At 46.3% G+C, this 10443-nt stretch overlaps 1 pseudogene; it reads left to right on the top strand.

Moving 5' to 3' along the window:
• Positions 1–225: 225 nt before the first annotated feature.
• The window catches only part of LOC138444961 (low-density lipoprotein receptor-related protein 11-like), a 53703-nt pseudogene continuing 43485 nt past the window's right edge, over positions 226–10443 (top strand).

Here is a 10443-nt window from a genome sequence, read left to right as displayed (position 1 = left end):
CCTTCTCGCCGATCTGCCCCGGCTCCTGGCAGAGAGTCGCCGTCTCGCTCGGGCTTCCAGGAAGGGACGAGGAGTGGTGCCAAGGCGGCGGGCCGGCTATGCCTCCAGCCGCTACGGTTCCCGCCGGCGACCGCGCGCCTGCGGCCTCGGGGACGCAGCGGGGCCCCGGGGAGGCCGCGCTTTGAGGTCCCCGGGGCCTAGCGCCCGCCGCGATCGCGCCGTAGAACCCCGGGGCCGGCGCTCTCCCGTCTTCCGCCTCCCTCGCACTCTGACGGCCAGCGTCGCCTCGCTTCCTCCGCCGCCGCCCGCCATGGCCTCCGCCGCCCGGGAGGGCGCGGGCTCGGGGCGCAGGCGCCCGCCGCCGCGTTGGGCACTGCCCGGCCTGTTGCTGCTGTGCTTGTGGCTGCCCGGTGGTCGCGCGGCCGGCTCGCCCTCCGCGCCGCTGTCCGAGCTGCATGCGCAGCTCTCGGGGGTGGAGCAGCTGCTGGAGGAGTTCCGCCGACAGCTGCAGCAGGAAAGGCCGCAGGAGGAGCTGCAACTCGAGCTGCGCGCGGGCGGCGACCCCCGGAAGGCTGCCCGGCCCCGGGGGCGGCGGCTACAGGGCCGGGCCCGACGCCATCATCCGCACCAAGGACTCGATCGCGGCCGGCGCCAGCTTCTTGAGCGCGCCGGCGGCCGTGAGGGACTGGCGGCAGTGCCTGCAGGCTTTCTGCCTCGAGCCACACTGCCCCTTGGCCGTGGTGGAGCTGCCCCTGCGGCCCGCGCCCCCAGCCGCCGCGCTCGGCTGCTACCTCTTCAACTGCACCTGGCGCGGCCGCAGCGTCTGCAAGTTTGCGCTGCACCGAGGTTACAGCAGCTACAGCCTCAGCCGCGCCCCAGAGAGCGAGCAGGAAGGCCTGGAAGCCGGTGCCCCGGCCCTCGCCCGGGCCTCATCTCGCCTGGGTAAGCACGCCACCCGAGACCAGGGCCTGGTCGCTTGGGCCCTGCTGTCGCTGTCCTTGGACCTGCTGGTGGCTGCGTCTGGGAGACCTGGGCCCTCCTCAGTCAAGTCAGAAATAAAACATCTGGCTTTGATGTCTCAGTCCTAGGGATGGTTTTTGAGAAGCCCCCAGTAGATTGGGTGGAAGCGGACATGGTGGACTGATTCTGGAATTTTTCTAAGCTGAGGGAGGAATGCTGATCCGAAAGGATTCACAGAAATTCGATTTAATGGAAGAGAAAAGTTCAGGAGGGAAAGTCTATTTTAGTCTCAGATTCTTATAAGATATGGTCTGTGTCAAGTAATTACAAGAGCAAAATCTAATTAGATGCCAGATTGCTCATAGCACACCCTTATTTCTTAGGTTGGCTCTCAGGATCCATGATTCCACCTAAAGTTGCTTTATCAGACAAAATTCAGAAGGGAATAGGTAAGGTTATTTTGAAGTGGGTCTGACTATTTCCCATGAACTATGGTTCTCTTTTTTAAGGAGTGGGGAGAAAAGGAACTCGATTAATTGAAAATGAAGTTTAAAGCACCTCTCTTTTGAAGAGGAGCTAAAAAGGATGCTTCTCGTTTGATGGTTTTTATTCTGGGGATGATCAGAATGAGAATTAAGACCCAAACAGGAGGCAAAAAAAAAAAAAGGTGGCAGTTGGAGATAAGATCTCAGGAACTGAAACCTTGATTGGGCCTGCTTGTGTTCAGCTGAGTGTGTTTGATTGCGCTCTGTTGCTGTTTGGTTTATGATGACACAAGAATGAAACCATAACAAGACTAGAGGGGCGTAGCCTCAGCCACTTTGGAAATCTGGAGTCTCCATGACCTTTAGGTCCAAAGAGAATGGTCTGGAAATCTGTGTCCACAATGGCCCATCTCCCTTCCCACCTCCAGTGGAATAAACATCCAAGGTCACCCGAGATTTCTAGGCCTTGAGGCACACACTGCAAAGGACCCCAAAGTTTTCTCCCTGAAGTGGAGGCAGGAGGCACTTTCACATGCGTCCCTCAGCCTACTCATGGCTGTTAAACACACATCTTTCCTCTGCCCAAGCAGGGACTCAAAAATAAATCCCAGCACCAATGAAACAAAATCCCTTTCCCTTCTCACTGCACAACTGGAGGAAACCAGCATTGCCAAATGGAGCTTTCTTATAAGCCAGTGGAAACAGAAAGGAAAGTGGAAACAAGGAAAGAATATATCCACCATGGGGGGTTGGGGGGAGGGACTTTAGCTTATTGTAGAAGTTTCTGGATCATTTTTTCTTCTACTCCCTTTTTTGACCTTCCTTTCTCTGGGCGGGGGGTGGGGGGAGTTTGTCTAGTAATTCACTTTGGAGATGCTCAAGAGTACACCCAGATGACCACTGGGCTTGGTCCTTATTCACGAAAAGAGCCGCCCTGCTCACAAGTTCTTTGGATCCCAGGAATATGGACACATGGAAGGGTGCTGCTTGGCCCAAATGCCCTCATTCTGTCTGCAGAGAGGGCAAAGGTCACTCTAACCGAGTGTCTTGTGTTTTTCCTACCTAGATCCTTAACCTCCTGAAGTTCCCTGTGCTTCTGAGACTAAGTGGTTCCTTCATGAATGTTTTTTTGTTTTTCTGAAGCTGTGAGCACAAGTAGTTTAAGGCTAAAGAAGCATAAAAATGGTTTAGAATTTTACAGAAAATGTTTTAGGGTCCATTTGAGGTGAATACAAGGACCATGAAAAAAGGGCAGGGGGCCAGGTGGAATTGCGCAGTACACATTTTTAGCGGACCCCATCAGCCCTGTTTGTTGTTATAGCAGACCCCCTCAGCCCTGTTCTTTGTGGACATGTACTGAGTTTGATAAGTGGTACTGCTATAAGCTCCTTAGACACGTGAACTCACTCTGTCCTCACAGATCTGTCCTTTCCAAATCTCGGTTCTCTCATAATCCCCAGGGTACTCGAAGGCTTGGTGAGAGAAAGTAACCTGCCCAAAGGTCCCATAGCAGCTGCTTTGTGGAGCTATGCATTGTGAGTTGTGAGCTGTGCTCTGTGAGTTGTTAGCTGTGCTGTGTGAGTTGTGAACTGTTGTGTGAGTTGTGACCTGTGTTGTGTGAGTTGTGACCTGTGTTTTGTGGAGCTGTGAGCTGTGTTATGTGAGCTGTGAGCTGTGTTATATGAGTCGTGAGCTGTGCTCTGTGAGTTGTGGAGCTGTATTCCGGGGCAACTTGAATGCTTTCTCCAACAGCATCAGGACACCTGGAAGCAGAGATGCCCTCAGAGTTTCCAGGGTGAGACTGACTAAGCAGCTACCTGGGATGATGGGAGGAGGTGGGAAGGAGTGGAGTATGCTGGAGAGAGAGGTGTGCTGAACTGACGCAATCTGCCTGCAGTCCTATGCAAAGGGCAGGGCAGGGGGCTTGCAGTCCTGAGTCCTGAATTTGAGAGCCGGCTCTTCTCCATGAGGTTCCCTGCTCATCCTCTTAGGACTTGAGTGCTGGCCTTGCCTTCCAGCTGGGCTGTCATGAGGATCAAGGGTGGACATGCTTTGTGAATTAGAAAGGCGGTTCCCACGTACCTGATGTCACTATGAGAGCTTGGCTGTATTGTGTGGCTGACTGGAGGACCTGGGGGGGTCTATGTTTTCTGATGAAAGTGAGGAGCAGCAGGAAGGAGGGAGTGGAGCGGTTAGGACCTCAGAGGACCCGGAGAATGCAGTCTCCAAGAGCTCAAGGGCCAGCACCCTTATGCTCTTTCCACTGGATATTCAGCCTGAAAACCGGGATCTCTAGGCAAACACTGGGTAATCTGAGAAGTCAGGCTTGCATCTGTATTAGGGAAAGTCAGTGTTGGACAGCACTCTGCCATCCCCTCTGTAAACCCATGCGTAGCCACCCCAGGCCTCTCTCCCATCTACTCCAAGAGCAAAGGAAAGAACTGACCTGGGAAGGTTCAAAGCTCATCCTTCCGTGAGTGCCTGACTATTGCATGCTTCTCACATTTTCAACCTCTCCCTTTTGTGTTACAAATAAATATCACAAAAGAGTTGCAAATAATTATGTAATACTATTGAGATAACCAGTGGGAATACATTGAGACCTGCAACTCTGATCACACAGAAATTCCAAATGGGTTAAAGAATTAAATAATTTTTTAAAAAATTAGGCCATAGGTTACTCCATACATAGAAGATTTGAAGAAAATAAATCCACTATTACACATCTGGGGGGAAGATAACTTTCTCATCAGTTAAAGAGATCACGAAGAGAAAGGATGTAGTATACACATGTTTTGAAAAACTTCATTATGTCAAGAAACAAAAGAAATTGCAAATAGAAGTCTGGGAAGATATGAGACCAGTGTATTTGTTGTATTAATAGTAAGCTTATGTGAATCAGGAGCTTCTCTGGTAGCTCAGCTGATAAAGAATCCGTCTGCAATGCAGGAGATCTGGTTATGTGAATTAGTAGGAAAAACAAAAAGAAGTAGGCAAAGGATATGAACAGTTTCCAGAAGAGGATATTTAATTGATAAACATGGAAAAATGTTCAACCTTAGAAGTAAGCAGAGAAATGCAGATAATACCAGCTTACTGTTCCCAGGTGGCACTAGTGGTAAAGAACCCGCCTGCCAATGCAGGAGACCTTAGAGACTCTTTCAGTCCCTGGGTCAGGAGGATCCCCTGGCGGAGGGCATGGCAACCCACTCCAGTATTCTTGCCTGGAGGATCCCATGAACAGAGGAGCCTGGCAGAGTATAAGTCCAGAGGGTCACGAAGAGTCAGACACAACTAAAGCAACTTAGCACACACACATGCGCTGTTATTACACTGGCAATAATACGTTTACTGAAGAGTTACATTGGTATGCATGTGGAGAACTTCTAATCATACATGGTCACTGAAAGTGTACATTGAAATGTCTCTTTTGGAAATCAATCAAGAAAGATATCAGAGAACCTTAAAATATTCATTCTCCTGAGATATGTTTTAAGGAAAATGATCCATGCTAAAGAAAAGTGTGAGCAAAAAAATTATTATGGCATTATGTATGATGATGAAGAAAATTGGTAACAAAGTAATGTCCAGTAGTAGAGGCTAGGGACTTAAAATGACAACTGTGAAGTTTATACAGTGATGCAAGCAATGGTAGGATATATGAATAAATATCAATAAGTAAGAATATATCAATAAGTTAGGTTAAATTCAGGATGTAACTTTATATTTACTGTAAATAGAATATATGTGAGTGCTCCCAAAATATAGTGGGTTATGTGGAGCCTTTCAGTTAGACAGATCTGAGCTGACATCTCAATTGACAAATTTATCACTTGTGTGGTCTTAGGCAACTAAGTTAGCCAATCTGACCTAGTTTCCTCAGAGACTTGTGAAAATTGGGTGAATTTATGGCTCAAAAATGCTTCATGTGATGTCTGGTACAAAGAAATCACCCAATAAACAGTAGTTGTTACTTATTATTGGGTTTCCCTGGTGACTCAGTGATAAAGAATCTGCCTGCAATGCAGAAGACCCGGGTTCAATCCCTAGGTGGGGAAGGTACTCTGGAGAATGGAATGGCTGCCCACTGCAGTATTCCTGCCTGGGAAATCCCATGGACAGAGGAGCCCGGCGGGCTATGGTCCATGGGGTGGTAAAGAGTTGGACGCGACCAACTAGCTAAACACCAGCATCACCAACATTAATTGCTATTATTGGCAGCTCCGATGGGGAAAGACCAACAATACACACCAAAAATGAAGACAATCATATTGTGGTTGTAAATAACTTTTTCCTGACATGTTGCAATTAAGAAAAATGCACTATGAAGAAAAAAGGTCACAAAAGCAAACAAACAGAAAAATCAAGATGGACTTTGACCTTTAATATCTAAGCCTCTTCTCTTGGTCTGGCTGGCCCCACTTCCATATCCTCAGCCTTGACTATTGGTGCCCACGCAATAAGACCCAGATTCCTCTTTCTTGTCAATAAGGCGTTGTTCAGAGCAACATATAGAAAATCAGAGTAGTTAATATACCTCTCTGCGTAAAGTGCCACCTTGATATGCTCCATCAAGATGGATGTGAGTTTTATTTCATCTCTGTGGATCATACCAAATATGCTTGATCGTCAAAAGAAATCAGTGTTTCCAGAGTACTTCACACTGGCTTATTTCATTTTTATAACAAAAACTCAAAGTGACATTTAAGCTTGTTCTTCATTAAGTCAAAATTTTTCTTGAATGACGGCACACTCCTTTCCTCTTTTTGTTGTCATTTGTTTATTTTTAAGACCTGTTTCTGGCTTAAGTCGCCTAAGCCAAATCGCTCTGGGTTGTTTTATTTTTAAGATGTTATTTACTTGTGTGTTTATTTATGGTCGTATCAGCTCTTCACTGCTGCATTCGGGCTTTCTTTGGTTTCAGTGCATGGGCCTCTCATTACAGCAGCTTCTCTTGTTGCAGAGCTCGGGCTCTCAGGCTCTAGGGCTCAGTAGTTGTGGTGTATGAGCTTAGTTGCCCCACTGCTTGTGGGATCTTAGTTTCCAGACTAGGGATCGAACCTGTGTCCCCTTCCATGGCAAGCGGATTTTTTAACCACTGGACCACCAGGGAAGTCCCAGCTCTGACTTATTTTTAAATACATTATACAGTGTAATTTGCCTGGACTTAAACTGAGGAGGAAATACAGTTCTATTATTTCTGATACAAGGACCAATTTAGAGGATATGAAGATTTTACTGTGTTCATAAACCATATCTTTAAGCTTCCCTAAAGAAAAGTAAATGACTACAGTGATTTTTTTTTTTCTTCCAGGAGGGCCAGGATTAGGTTTATAATATATGCAATATTTCCGAGCTTATCTGATTTTTCCATCTTAAGTATTTTTGGTTAAATCTTTGAGGGCCTAGGACTTCCCTGGCAGTCTGGGGGTTAGGATTCCGCTCTTCTTCCGGTTCCCCAGTGGGCGAGTGTTCAATCCTGGTTGGGGAACTAAGATCCCACAAGCTTTGCAGCAAGGCACAAAAGATTCCAGACTTGTAATGTAGTAAACCATTGTGTGGAAAGTGATGAACCTTCCAGAAGCAAAGGAAAGTTCTCTATAGAACTAAAAGAGGGCCTGTTAGTAAAGCAGTTGTCATCTCTCTGCTTCCCTGGGAGAAGCAGAATAAAGTCATCAGGCACTGGCTCTTTGCTCAAGGGGTAAAAACCAGACCAATTGTCTTCTAAGGCAGGGGTTGCTTATGTGGCATAATTTGAGTACTAGTCCTCATTGTTTTAAATGACTGTAAAAATGGGACTCATTTTCTCAATAGGAATATGTACCCTTAGGCAACAGCAAGTGTGCTGATTCCTTGTGTTAGTCGCTGAGTCGTGTTCAGCTCTTTGTGATCCCATGAATTGCCACATGCCATCCATGCGTGCGATGGTGGGATGTCCTCCACTATCTCCTGGAGTGTGCTCAAACTAATGTCCATTGAGTCAGTGTAACTATCTAACCATCTCATCCTCTACTGTCCCCTTCTCCTCCTGCCCTCAACCTTTCCTAGCATCAGGGTCTTTGTCAGTGAGTCAGCTCTTTGCATCAAGTGGCCAAAGTATTGGAGCTTCAGCTTCTGCATCAGTCCTTCCAATGAACATTCAAGGTTGATTTCCTTTTGGGTTTACTGGTTTGATCTCCTTGCAGTCTGAGAAAATAATAGGATTACTGCTAGCTTCAAATGTCAGGCTGTTGCAGAAACCAGTACTTGAGAAACCAAGCACCACACTTGGAGAGCTGGAGAAGTCAGGTTTATTACACCAGCGGGCCCAGAGGAGTTAACACTCTATGCTCTGAGCCCGGAACAAAGGGATTACAGAGTTTTTATAGACAGACTGTAGTGGGCAACACTAGCTATTAATAGGCTGGTTTAAACTAAGGGATTTCTCATGTGGGGGAACAGTGGTCAAGATGGGGAGGGTGACCCGACAGTGGACATGAAGGTAATTCATGTTGTAATTGTAAAGAAAACTAATGTTTCAGCAAAATGATCTTTCTACTTACGTTCCCCGAATGTCTGTAAATTGGCAGAAGTGTAAAATGGAGAAAGCATAAAAATGGTTGTTGAAAAAGTGTCTTATTATATCAATTTACTTTTCTTCTGAGAAAACTGTGATCCTGACCATGTGTTTTGTTCTTATTTTATATTTTTGGCCACACCGTTCAGCTTGTAGGATCTTAGCTTCCCAACCAGGGATAGAACCCAGGCCCTTGGCAGTGAGTGCATGGAGTCCTCAGCCCTGGACCACCAGGGAGGACCCTGGCCGTGTGTTTTAAAGCTTACCTTCTTTCTTGCTTTTTTGTCAACTTCTCCAGAGCACATAAAAGCTTCAAGGGGGAAGACTCATGCTTTGTTTTGTTGACTCGGATTAAAAAATGTTTTTAAAACATTTAAGAAATGTTAAAAGCATTATGTATTTTCCTTTCTTCTTTGTTTCAGTTCAGAGCCCAAGTAGAAAATATGAAAAATACAAAAGCGCATAGAGAGGAAAATAACAACAAAATGAACTTACTCTTTACATGATCCAGAAAGCAAGCTTCTCACTTAGCATTAGGCCTGCCTGAGTTAGTTGAGTTAATTAAGTGAGGAGAGTTTGACATCAAGGCCTCCTATCAAGTGCTCCACACTGATTTTCATATGGTTTACCTGGGCTGGAATTGCAGCCAATGGGAATCAGCCTCTTGTCCAGTGCCTACCTACACTCAATTAAGATGTAACTGACATGCAACATTATATCAGTTTCAGATGTAGTACATCATGACTTGATATACATATATATTGTGCAATGATCATCACAGTAAGTCTAGTTAACATCTGTCACCACACAAAGTTACAATTTTTTTTTTCTTGTGGTAACAACTGTTATGATTTACTCTGAATCTTCAGTTCAGTTCAGTTCAGTTGCTCAGTCATGTCCAACTCTTTCAGTTCAGTTCAATTCAGTCACTCAGTTGTGTCTGACTCTTTGCGACCGCATGAATAGCAGCACACCAGGCCTCCCTGTCCCGGAGTTCACTCAGACTCACGTCCATCGAGTCCGTGATGCCGTCCAGCCATCCCATCCTCTGTCGTCCCCTTCTCCTCCTGCCCCCAATCCCTCCCAGCATCAGAGCCTTTTCCAATGAGTCAACTCTTTGCATGGGGTGGCCAAAGTACTGGAGTTTCAGCTTTAACATCATTCCTTCCAAAGAAATCCCAGGGCTGATCTCCTTCAGAATAGACTGGTTGGCTCTCCTTGCAGTCCAAGGGACTCTCAAGAGTCTTCTCCAACACCACAGTTCAAAAGCATCAATTCTTTGGCACTCAGCTTTCTTCACAGTCCAACTCTCACATTCATACATGACTACTGGAAAAACCATAGCCTTGACTAGACAGACCTTTGTCAGCAACTTTCAAATAAGAGACAGTGTTATTGACTAAAATCACCATGCTGTACATTACATCCCATGGCTTTTTTATTTTATGACTGGAAATTTGTACCTTTTGACTCCTTTCACCTAGCCCTGCCCACTGCCTCTGGCAACTATCAGTCTGTTCACTGTATCTCTGAGCTTGGTTTGGGGTTTTTTGCTTGTTTGTTTGTTTTAGATTCCATGTAAGTGTGAGATCATACAGCATTTAATTTTTCTGCCTGGTTTGTTTCACTTACCATAATGACTTCAAGGACCATCCATGTTGTTGCAAATGGCAACTTCCTTCTTTTTGTACACCATATTTTCATTTTGCTCTTATCAGTTGATGGACGCTTAGGCTGTTTCCATATCTTGGCTATCATAATAACACGGCAGTGAACATGGGGTGCATATATCTTTTTAAAATTTTATTTATTTTCTTTTTGGCTGCTCTGGGTCTTCCTTGCTGTGCGCGGGCTTTCTTCAGTTGTGGTGAGCAGGGGCTACTCTCTGGTTTCAGCGCAAGGGTGCTCACTGCAGGGGCTTCTCTTGTTGTGGAGCACAAGCTCTAGAGTACTCGGCTCGGCTTCAGTAGTTGCGGTGTGGGCTCAGTTTGTGGCCCCATGGCACATGGAATCTTCCTGGACCGAGGATTGAACCCGTGTCCCCTGCATGGCAGGCAGATTCTTAACCACTGGAACACCAGGGAAGTCCTGTGTGTCTTTTCAAGTTAGCGTTTTTGTTTCCTTCAGATAAATACCCAGACGTTGAATTGCTGTATCAACAGAGTCTTCAGTCCTTAGGAAAGTGGCTTTTTATTAACCCTGCTGGGCCTCTTTGTAGATAAGAGTATTTCCTGGCTTAGGCAGATAAACTTCATCCAAATCACTCCAGTCAGAGAAGGTGGAGAAAAATCTGGGTTGGTTTGCCAGGGCTACCATAGCAGAGTATCAGGCTGGATGGCTTAAACAATGCATTTCTCAAGTCCTGGAGGCTGGAAGTCCAAGGTCAAGGTGTCAGCAGGTCTGCCATCTTCTAAGGCCTCTCTCCTTGGCTTGCAGGTGGCT

Source organism: Ovis canadensis, chromosome 8 (assembly GCF_042477335.2).
Source record: "Ovis canadensis isolate MfBH-ARS-UI-01 breed Bighorn chromosome 8, ARS-UI_OviCan_v2, whole genome shotgun sequence".
NCBI classification, from domain to species: Eukaryota; Metazoa; Chordata; class Mammalia; order Artiodactyla; family Bovidae; genus Ovis; species Ovis canadensis.
The sequence above is the reverse complement of the archived record's forward strand: the minus strand, read 5'-3'. Positions and strand labels throughout refer to the sequence as shown.